The following is an 11,071-nucleotide window of genomic DNA, read 5'->3' on the forward strand; positions in this document are numbered from 1 at the left end:
AGAAGACTTTTAACTTGAATATCTTCCTGTCACATCAAATTTAGTATATTTGAAAACAGATTAATTGTTCTTCATTATAACATCAGTTCTATTCATGACCAACTTTAATATTTCTCTTTATGGTACTGCTTCTCTCCCAGTCTCCTAAGTTCAAACCCCTCCAGCCAAGATCATCTTCACCTTCTTTCTCCTATATTTCTTTCCATTTATAAGCTTCTGTTAATAAAGTAGCCTTTCCAAGAAGGCCTTTCCTGAACCATTATTTATTTTAGGAAAACAGCAAAAGTCATTTTAAAAATCTGAAAATATACCTCTATGTTTGCAACCAGATTTGTATGCTTGGCTAAACATGTGGACATTAAACAGATTTCAGCCTTCTGAATTTAATCTATCATGGATATAATTTTTACTAAAATAGTTATTTTGCTCACTTAGCTAATTCCTTACACAAATATAGTTACATTTTTATACACACACAAATGATTGAAAATACCTAGTGGAATGTGATATTTCTTGTGCAGTATATATAAGCTGAGTGGGCTATGTGAGAGCACATCCTATGATGAATTGACAATAAACTGGATAGTTGCTATGATTTGAATTGGCTTTAAATAAAAATATTCCATGTTTTAGAGAATGTAAACTTCCTGGAAGGCAGAGATTTAAGTTATTTTTCAGTGCTGCCTTTTCAGTGATTACAATACCTGGCTCATAGTCACAATAAATATTTGTTAAATGAGTGAATATAGTTACCATATGGATTGACATAAAAGCTGCATAAAGTCATCACATCATGAAGTTTAAACTGCCTTTAAGTCATTCTCCTGAAAACTAATTTTGTTATTGCCACTTTGCACACAGAGGAAGAGCCAAATTTACTCAAGTTTGAAATATGATTTAAACAATAATTCTAGGATAGTACTTGCACCTTGACTTTAGGGAAAGTTGTGGCAGATGGAAAAATTTTTATTTTTTTTTTTTAATTTAATAAATCTTTATTGTTCAGATTATTACAATTGTTCCTCTTCCCCTCCCCCCCCGCCCCCATAGCTCCCCTCCACCCGGTTCCCACCCCACCCTCTGCCGTTACCTCCCCGCCACTGTCCTCATCCATAGGTGTACGATTTTTGTCCAGTCACTTCCTGCACCACCCCCCCCACACACCCCTTTTCCCCCGAGGATTGTCAGTCCACTCCCTTTCTATGCCCCTGATTCTATTATATTCACCAGTTTATTCTGTTCATCAGCTTTTTTATTCACTTGATTTTTAGATTCACTTGTTGATAGATATGTATTTGTTGTTCATAATTTTTATCTTTACCTTTTTCTTCTTCTTCCTCTTCTTAAAGAATATCTTTCAGCATTTCAAATAATAATGGTTTGGTGGTGATGAACTCCTTTAGCTTTTTCTTATCTGTGAAGCTCTTTATCTGACCTTCAATTCTGAATGATAGCTTTGCTGGGTAGAGTAGTCTTGGTTGTAGGTTCTTGCTATTCATCACTTTGAATATTTCTTGTCACTTCCGTCTGGCCTGCATAGTTTCCATTGAGAAATCAGCTGACAGTCGTATGGGTGCTCCCTTGTAGGTAATTAACTGTTTTTCTTTTGCTGCTTTAATATTCTCTCTTTGTCTTTTGCTCTTGGCATTTTAATTATGATGTGTCTTGGTGTGGTCCTCTTTGGATTCCTCTTGTTTGGGGTTTTGTGTGTGCTTCCTGGACTTGTAAGTCTATTTCTTTCACCAGGTAGGGGAAGTTTTCAGTCATTATTTCTTCAAATAGGCTTTCAGTATCTTGTTCTCTCTCTTTTTCTGGCACCCCCATAATTTGGATGTTGGTACGCTTGAGGTTGTCCCAGAGGCTCCTTACACTATCTTCAAATTTTTGGATTCTTTTTTCTTTTCCGGTTGAGTGTTTTTTGCTTCTTTGTATTTCAAATTTTTGACTTGGTTCTTGCGGTCCTCTAGTCTGCTGTTAGGTCTCTGTATAATATTTTTTATTTCAGTCAGTGTATGTTTAATTTCCAGTTGGTCCTTTTTCATATCCTCGAGGGTCTGGCTAAATTTATCAGCCTTTTCTAGGAAATTCTTGAAAAACTTTATAACCGTGGTTTTGAACTCTATATCCAGTCGTTTGCTTTCCTCCATTTCTTTCATGTGATCTATTTTCTTGTCTCTGCATTTCACTGCTTCCCTGAGTTGGTAGAGTACCTTTGTGTGGTAGGTGTCCTATATGGCCCAGTGGCTCAGCCTCCCCCAGTTACCTTAGGTGGACACTCTTGGTGCACCCCTTTGTGTGTACAGCCTTGTTGTAGTTAAGTCTTGAGTGTTGTTGGTATCACTGGGAGGAATTGACCTCCAGGCCAGTTGGCTGTGAGGATCAGCTGTGTCTATGCTGGGAGAACTTCTGTGCTAGAGACACCCTTATGGGAGAAGACTTGCAAAAGCTTCTGTGCTCAGCTTGGATGGGGCGGAGTCTCAGGGCAGAGCAGACAGCCTTGGCTTCTTGTCAGCCCTGCCCTATGAGGCTCCTGGGTCTCAGTGTCCCTCAGTAATCGCTGCAAGCACCTCTGGGAGAAAGCCGCCCTCGAGTTTCACCCACTGCCAGACAGTCCAGTTTCTCCCCAAATGAGTCTGGTATCCCAGAAACTCGCCCAGAACTGGAGTTCGGCGCAGTTGGGAGCTTCCTTCTCCCTCCCGTTTTAGAAAGCCAGCTGCGCACTCAGCCGCCTGTGGACTCAGCAGTCAATCCTCTCTGCGCGTGCACGCCTCCGGACCTCTGCCTTCCGCAGCTCCCCTGAGTCTCAGTGTGCTTTCTCTTTTCCTGACAGTCCAGATTCCCCCCCAAAATGAGTTGGGGTTCCCAGAGTCTCTCCTGGGACTGGAGTTCAGCGCTGTCGGGAGCTTCCGTCTCCCTCCTGCTTTAGAAAGCCAGCTGCGCACTCAGCCGCCTGTGCAGTCAGCTGCCCGTCCTCTTCGTGCGCACATGTCTCTATACCTCAGCCTTTTGCAGCTCCTCTGAGTCTCAATGTGCTTTCCTCTTTCCTTCTAGTTGTAGAATTTCCACTCAGCCAGCTTTCCTGTAGTTCTGGATGGTTGTTTTGTCTTTTAGTTGTTGTTTTGATATTGTTGTGTGAGGCAGCAGTTTAGGTGTTTACCTATGCTGCCATCTTGGTTTCTCTCTAGAAAAATTTTTAAATGTTGTATTCTGACTTCTTGTCTGAACAGGAGCACAGACTCATTTCTTTTTGTTCCTCCCTGATCAGAATAATTGTAGTAGGTATTTAGACAAGAGCAGAGTAGGGACCATAGACCACATGCAGAGGGTCACCAGGGTGGAGAGCCCCTGGTGCCTAGCAATGGACAAAACTACAAGCTCTTGCACCACCACTCCCTTAAGCATTAATCCCTGAAGATGACATCTAGGCTTCAGTTGTGTTTCAGCTCCAGACCCAGAGAAGCAGCAAAATCAGATGGAGCAGCGCCGTGGCTAACATCAGGACCAGCTGCAATGACTAATGACCCCCTGCCCTGGCATTGGCCAATTATTAGAGACCACTACCCTGAGGGGCACACCTGGAAAGCTGATGAATATTCTATTGAGATCCTTCCCTGGGACCTCCAGATAAAAGCTTTTAAGACCGAGACCCCAGGCAAATGTACTCTCTCTTTTTCCAGAGCATGCCCACACCTTTCCTCCCTCTTTCATCTCTCAAGGCAAGCCTCCCCGCCTCCCCCTGCTCTGTCTCTCTCTCTCTCTCTCTCTGTCTTTCTCCCCCCACCCCCACTGTAACTAATTTCCTGAACACGTTTCTTCTATTACTCACTTTGTTCCACCTCTGTGACTTTCTAAATAAACTTATTCTTATAATTTGAGTCTTGACTCTAAATTCTTTCTTAGCCAGAACTCAAGTACCAAGGTTGTTGAACCAAGCTCTAACACCTGGTGCTATTTCGCTGCCAATGTAATGATCATTTCTAGATAAATACAATTATAAGTTAATGCAAGAGGCATCAGAAAGAACCCTGAAAGATGGGATGAGGAAAACAAACTAGCTAAGTACTCCTGGGACTGGAGGGGGAACATCGTTTCAGGATGGATATCTTACGACCTCTCACCCAACAAGATAAGGTAACCCCGGCTTGGTGTTCCCCACCCCAACCTAGCAACATAAAGGAGCCCAGAATGGCTCATTTCCACCCCAGATGGAACTGGAGTCCTGTTGATAAAACCAGGTGAGTCTGATACCACCAGCAAGGGCAGTATATAGGAATCCCCACTGACAAGTATCCAAGGGAAGCATTCTACTTCCCTGCCAGGCCTGAGACTTCTCTCTTGCTGAGAGACTTGGGTAGCCAGAGGGCACCAGCAAGAAGGATCCCACCACAAAAGTTCCTGATCCAGGAGGCCTTTTCGTCCCATGGGCAGGAGGCTCCCTCCCCAACCTAGAGGCACAGGTGACCTGGCCTAGAGTAGCACCATCAAGTACCATTGGGAGCCCTAGCAGCACTGAGGAGGAAACTGGTCCTGCAAGGCGTGTCAGTCCATAAAAACTGTGAACAATGCACTGCCGGGGGATGGGGGGGGGGTGTTCGTTATCGCTGGCCCCAGGACACATCATCGGATATGGCCTGGGGACCCCCAACACCTGGGGGCCTTCCTGTAAGCCCATATCTGCAAGACAACCCAGAAGGTTATAAAAAGTGAAGCCCTCTGCCCTCTGCACGTTTCTTCACTCTGATTTGGAAATTATTCCCGGAGTCCACTGGTGTTAATAAACGGGGTCCCTCCCTTTCTCTAGGAAGCTTGGTATTTCTTTGGTCTTTTGCAACATTACCTGAAAAACTGAGCAGACCAAAATAACTTTGCAAAGGCGCTGACAATGAACTGTTACTGGAATCACACGCCAAAAGGTAGGCCTGAAGCTGCATGCTAAACACTGCATATAAAGCTCCAGTGTGCTCTAAACACTGCATATAAAGCTCCAGTGTGCTCTAAACACTGCATATAAAGCTCGAAGAAGCCATGTTCTGCATGCTAAAGCTCCATATAAACACTTACTGCCTGCTTAAATAAAAGATTAATATAGGATGCAGAGACTCCTAATGTAATAGACAAAATATCCAGGATACAATTCTAAAATCACTTGTTATACCAAGAACCAAAGAAATCACAACTTGAGCCCTAGCTGGGTTGCCTCAGTGGATAGAGAGAGCATTGGCCTATGGACTAAAGAGTCCCAGCTTTGATTCAAGTGCTTAAAGAAAAGAACTGTTAACTGCAAATTCTGTATTAGTCCAAACTATTCTTCAGAAATAAAGGTGAAATAATGATATTCTCAAATGAAGCAAAACTAAAAGCATTTGTTGTTTGCAATCCTATCCACAAAGAATGGCTAATGGAAGTTCTTAGAAAAATGAAATGATAAAATAAGACATCGTGGAGTATTAGGAAGGAAGATGGAGTAATGGAAAGAATTTTATAAATCACATTTGATGATTGAAACAAGAATTATAGCATCTGATGCTCAAGACAATATTTAAAAATGGGGAAGGTAAAGGGGACTAAATAGAAGTGAGATTTCATTTCACTCAAAGTGTTAAAATGCTGAGTCCAGTTAACTGAGAAATCATGTGTGTATATTGTAATGCTCAGAGCAACCACTGCAAAAAATATACAAAGAAGTACAGGCAAAACCACTATAAATAAATCAAGATGGAATACTAAAAGTGTTCACATAACCTGTAGAAAGACTAGAAAAGTGAAACAGAAAAGTAAGAAGCAGAAAACAAATGATCAAATGTCACACAAGCTCTACCATATCAACAATTATCTTAAATATAATTGGTCAAAATCCACTAATTAGGATACAGAGATTAGCAGAATGGATTAAAAGATGATTTAATTATGTGTCATTTATAAGAAACTTCAAATAAAATGTAGGTAGGTTGAAAGTAAAAGGCTGGTAAACATAAGACCCACAAAGGGAATCTGCCTTAATGATATGTCAAAATGACAAAAAGTTATAGGAATGAAGATAAAAACTGGGAGTAGATTAAACGTTCTACAATTAGACTATGGTGAAGCCAATCAATAAAACATTATGCAATGATGCAGCCACTTTGAAAAACTGGCAGTTCTTCGAAAAGTTGAGTCACCATATGACCCAGCAATTCTGCTGGGTATATACTGAAGAGAACAGAAAACATATGTCTGCACACAAACTTGTATACCCATGTTCATAGCAACATTACCCATAATAGCCAAAAAGTGGAAAAGGCTATTATGTTTATCAATTGATGAATGCATAAACAAAATGTGTACATCCATACAATGGATTCGTCATAAAATGAAGTAGTGATACTTGCTATAATGGGTGAACCTTGAAAGCATTATGTTAAGTGAAAGAAGCCAGATATAAAAGAACACATACAATTTCATTTTATGTGAACTGTCCAAAATAGGCAAGGTAGATTAGTGATTTCCAGGGAAGAGGAAAGGGGAATTCCGAAAAGTACTGGATTTCTTTCTGGGATGATGAAAATGTTATGGAACTAGATTATGGTGATGGTGGTACAACTCTGAATATACTAAAAAAGCATTTAATTGTACACTTACATAGGGTGAACTTTATGGTATATGAATTGTATGTCTGTCTCTGTCTCTCTGCGTGTACCTCCATGTGTCTTCATGAATATAAGACCTTGTACAACTGTTTACAGTTATTGTTAAGGAGACCAGGTAGTGGCATTGAATTAGGCTCAGGTGAAATAAAACAAAGAAGAGAGGAAGGGACACAGTTTTATCCATGTATATTCTGTGATTATAACTCTGAAATTATTCATCTGAAAATAGATTGGAATAAAATAATAGGAATTATGTTAGAGTAATTGAATTCTAAGTCTCCCTGTTTATGTTTTGCAAATTGAATGTAGTATGGTTACATTACTTTTATAGTTAAAAACATTTTTCATTCTAAGTCAATACGCTCTACCATAGAGTCTGATCATTGTAAACTAGCTTTCAAGTCACTAGTTCATTTGCATTCTGATGCCTTGTAATGCAGTCTCCTCCACAGACTTTTTTCCTCCAGGACTGACTGTATCTTACCCAGTTCAGTCTCTTCAGCGCCTGCCTCAGATGATGACAAATTGTGGGTATCTAATATATAATTGCCCAGTTAACCTGACTTAAATATATGTATGCTGAGTACTATAACAGAATCATTATGGTCTTTCATGACTTATTGGAATAATTCTATCAGTCAACCTAAACAAGAATTGCACATTACTAGTAGATGTTAAAGGAAAAGTATTTAATACTAGAATTGTGTAGAACTCCTAGGGGATTGTTTATGTCTGCTCTAAACATAGTCTAGGAATTGTTGACAAAGCCTGATTTAGCAGTACTTCCGTAATAAATATAGCCCAAGCCACTGTAAAAGAAAACTTACAAAAGGACAAAGGTTTTGGTTTTTATAGATCTTAGAATAATGGCACTGAAAAGCTGAGAGGTGAGGTCATCTCATCCTTCTTCCTGCCCTTGATGGCAACACCTTATATCTTCCCACAGATCTGTGTGGCACTTCAATGGACAAATCCCCTGGGAGTGGTGGCCCTTTGTAAAGCATCAGCCTTGTTAAATCACTCCTCCCATCACAAATCACATCATTGGAGCAAAGCCTCCCATCACCAGATGAAGATGCCTCCGTACTGCTTCCATTTGTATCCTGCCAATTAAAAACGCAGGAGGCAGAGTTCTATAGTGCCGAGTATCCCTAAACTCCTCCTTCTCCCTTCCCCTCAGTGGTGACACACCTACCTCACGGGCTCTCTTCCTCTCATCAAACCCAAAACACATTGTGATAAAAATTCATTTCCCTCTTTTCAAAAGATCTGATTCAATATAAGTTGCAATTGTTTACCACCTACAATCCTACCATCAATCACATTGAAGTGTTAATGCAATTTTTCGTTTCCTTTCATCCTAGTATGAATGGTGTCTAAATCTCTCACGTTATTGCCTTGTTCAGGGAATTGTAGGAGTCACCAAGTAGAAAACTTATTTTGTTCTTTTAGGCTACCTTGGAAAGGGATGCCAGGAACCAGGAACGTTTACCCATGGTAAACTCACTCTTGGATTAATGCAGTGGAAGTGCTGAAATTCTGGTGACCAGAGCTGTTGGAGGTAGAGCAAGCTGTGTTTGTTTCCACACTTGCTTTTGGAGCCATTGATCCTCCCAATGTCTATTTCCTCTGCTCTGCTGTGTCTTATCCCTAGCCAGTCCCTGTCTCACAAGACCTCCCAGTACATATTTTATGTTTTCTACAACTTGAGTAGATTGTGTGTGTGTGTGTGTGTGTGTGTGTGTGTGTGTGTGTGTGTGTAACATGTGCCATTAGCACACCCATGGTCCTTATCTAAAGACCTATTTCCCTATTACAGTTCTTCCTCTGGATATAAATTTTCTGATTATATTCTCTTGTTTATTTTTGTACTTTAGAAAAATATCTGGAAAAAAAAAAAAAAAGCAGGAAAGTCCTCCAAACCCTCAATAATGTGTAATAGTCTACCTTTTCAGGAAAATCTCTGCCAAACCTGAATTATTCAAATGGTAATGACTAACTCATCATTTCTTTTCATTATACTCAAGGATAATTGCAATCAGTGCAGTAATGAGCATGGAGAACAAATACCTGGATTATGTTCCCCGAGTCAAGACCACACTGCATTCAAAGAGATCAGTTCATCGCAGTAGTGGATTTGGTAATTTCCTAGAAGGTAATGCATTTACCATGAATCAGAAAATGAGGAGTTTTACTAGTAAACTTACATGAACTTCCATAATTATTTGGTGCAGTGTTTCATGGAAAATAAGTAGAAAATTGGAGCAATATTGTTTTGCCCGGAAATTTTATAGAAAATCACAAAACTGGCATATGTAAATACACTATTTGAACAATGTTATGTCCCTGAAATAGAAAATGAATTATCATAAGGTTAAAAGAGAATATTATATTCACAAATGCTTTTATTAATACTGAAAACACAGATTAATTCTACAGTGTTTTGTTTTAAACTGATATGAAAATGAAAAGAGACTAAAGAAAGCACAAAAGCCAGAGTGAAACTGTGGAATGAGGCAGGAGCTGAAATATAGGTTATGGGAATCTTGCCATTCTTCCTCCCAAACATCTCTCTCCATTTCAACCCTCTCTCCTCATTCTCATAACTGCCACGCTGATCCAGCCCTCCAGGTAAATTCCGCGGGCTTATCAGAAATATCACTAAGTATTATTTCACTCGAGATATATGAGCAGTACCCTATTTTCAACCTACCACTTAAGGCCCATAATCAATTGAAACAGGAATTTTTAGGGGTGAAAAAGACAGGCTTAGGAAATTTTAGAAATTTTAGAAATTAAGGGGACCATGGAAGAAACACAGGGCTGCAGAGGGGAACTGAATAGAGCCGTGGTCGGAAAACTGCGGCTCACGAGCCACATGCGGCTCTTTGGCCCTTTGAGTGTGGCTCTTCCACAAAATACCATGGCCTGGGCGAGTCTATTTTGAAGAAGCGGCGTTAGAAGAAGTTTAAGTTTAAAAAATTTGGCTCTCAAAAGAAATTTCAATCTTTGTACTGTTGATATTTGGCTCTGTTGACTAATGAGTTTGCTGACCACTGGAATAGGGGAACTGAAAAGCTGCAACAGGTACATTTCCATAGAATGAGGGAGCTAGAAACAGCAGAAGGTTTCTATTTACAAAATAAAGGGAAGGAAGCCCTTCATCCAGAAGGAGAAGAAGAAACCCCAAAGGGAATAGGAAAACAATAAGGAAGGAGGGGAGGAAAACCTCACTTGCAACCTGTGAGGTTCAACCTTTGAGCTCAGAAGTTACTATAGTAACAAGTTCAAGGGAATAATGATATCAATAGTGATATCAGAGGGGATATCAAGGCACCAGGATCTACAGCCTTTATAAACCATAGGGAAAAGGAAGTCTCCCCCCTCCCCACATGGGAGTCTGTTTTGTGAGATTCTTTTCCCTTCCCCACGTGGGAGTCTGTACTTGTGCTTCAATAAAATTTCCACCTTTGCTATACCACCTTCCATCCATGGATTCATTCTTTGACTCCATCGGATAAAGAATCCAGGGAACCATCCTGCCCAGGGGAACACTGCGCGTTCCAGTCCAAAAAATCCCGCTTCACAATCACTTTTCTCCAAAATGACCTCCGGGACTTATAGAACCGCTGTGTCAGTAGTCTGCCCAAACTGGGTTAGGCTCTCATTTTCAGTTTGACACCTGCCATCTTCCTAACAGTGTATTGGTATATATTCTGTCCAATGTTGTCATCCCATCTTGATAAGGTTACTTTATTACAGCTTTCTAGATTTATACAGATGCCTTTATTGCAAACCAGAGAAGGTCATGATCTTTATTTCTTTTGAATTTCCCTCATTGTTGTGGGCATCATATGTCTGCAATAAATGCTTAGTAAGACTATGAAACAATGGAATTTGGATGAATCTAGTAAAAATTGAAAACAAACTTTGGTATCTTACCTAATAATAGAGAAACATGTAAATTGACTGTACCTCTGCTACGCCCACAGCCAATCAGAGTGAGTATGCAAATTAGCTCAATAAAGATGGCGGTTAATTTGCATATATACCTGGGTCCCGGGAACCTCCTCAGCACCCAGGTCACTGCCAGCCAGCCATCAGAGGGGTGGGGGGGGGTTCCCCCCTCCCAAGTCTAAAGCCTGGGGTGGAGGCTTTGGGCTTGGGAAGGTGCCGTGCCTGCGATCGGAGGTGCAGGCGGGGGGCGGGGGAACCCCTTCCCAAGCTAAAACCTGGGGCAGAGGCTTTAGGCTTGGGAAGGGGCTGAGCCTGCGATCGGAGGTGCGGGGGGGGGGGGGCGAGAAACCCCTTGCCAAGCCTAAAGCCTGGGGTGGAGCTTTAGGCTTGCGCAGGGGCCAAGCATGCAGCAGAGCCTGGGACCGGAGGAAAGGGGAAAAAAATCAATGGAAACATATCCTCAGGTGAGGATAAAAAGAAAAAGAAAG

At 41.1% G+C, this 11,071-nt stretch overlaps 1 protein-coding gene across 2 annotated transcripts in view; it reads left to right on the plus strand.

The window, feature by feature from the left end:
* The window catches only part of TRDMT1 (tRNA aspartic acid methyltransferase 1), a 64,091-nt gene extending 60,328 nt beyond the window's left edge, over positions 1 to 3,763 (plus strand). For both annotated transcript variants that reach the window (XM_054725962.1, XM_054725963.1), the window contains exon 12: positions 3,444 to 3,763. The gene's annotated coding sequence lies outside the window, so the exon portion shown is untranslated. The remainder of the gene's footprint in view (positions 1 to 3,443) is intronic.
* Positions 3,764 to 11,071: the final 7,308 nt, after the last annotated feature.

The sequence above is a fragment of the Eptesicus fuscus genome, chromosome 2, assembly GCF_027574615.1.
Source record: "Eptesicus fuscus isolate TK198812 chromosome 2, DD_ASM_mEF_20220401, whole genome shotgun sequence".
NCBI classification, from domain to species: Eukaryota; Metazoa; Chordata; class Mammalia; order Chiroptera; family Vespertilionidae; genus Eptesicus; species Eptesicus fuscus.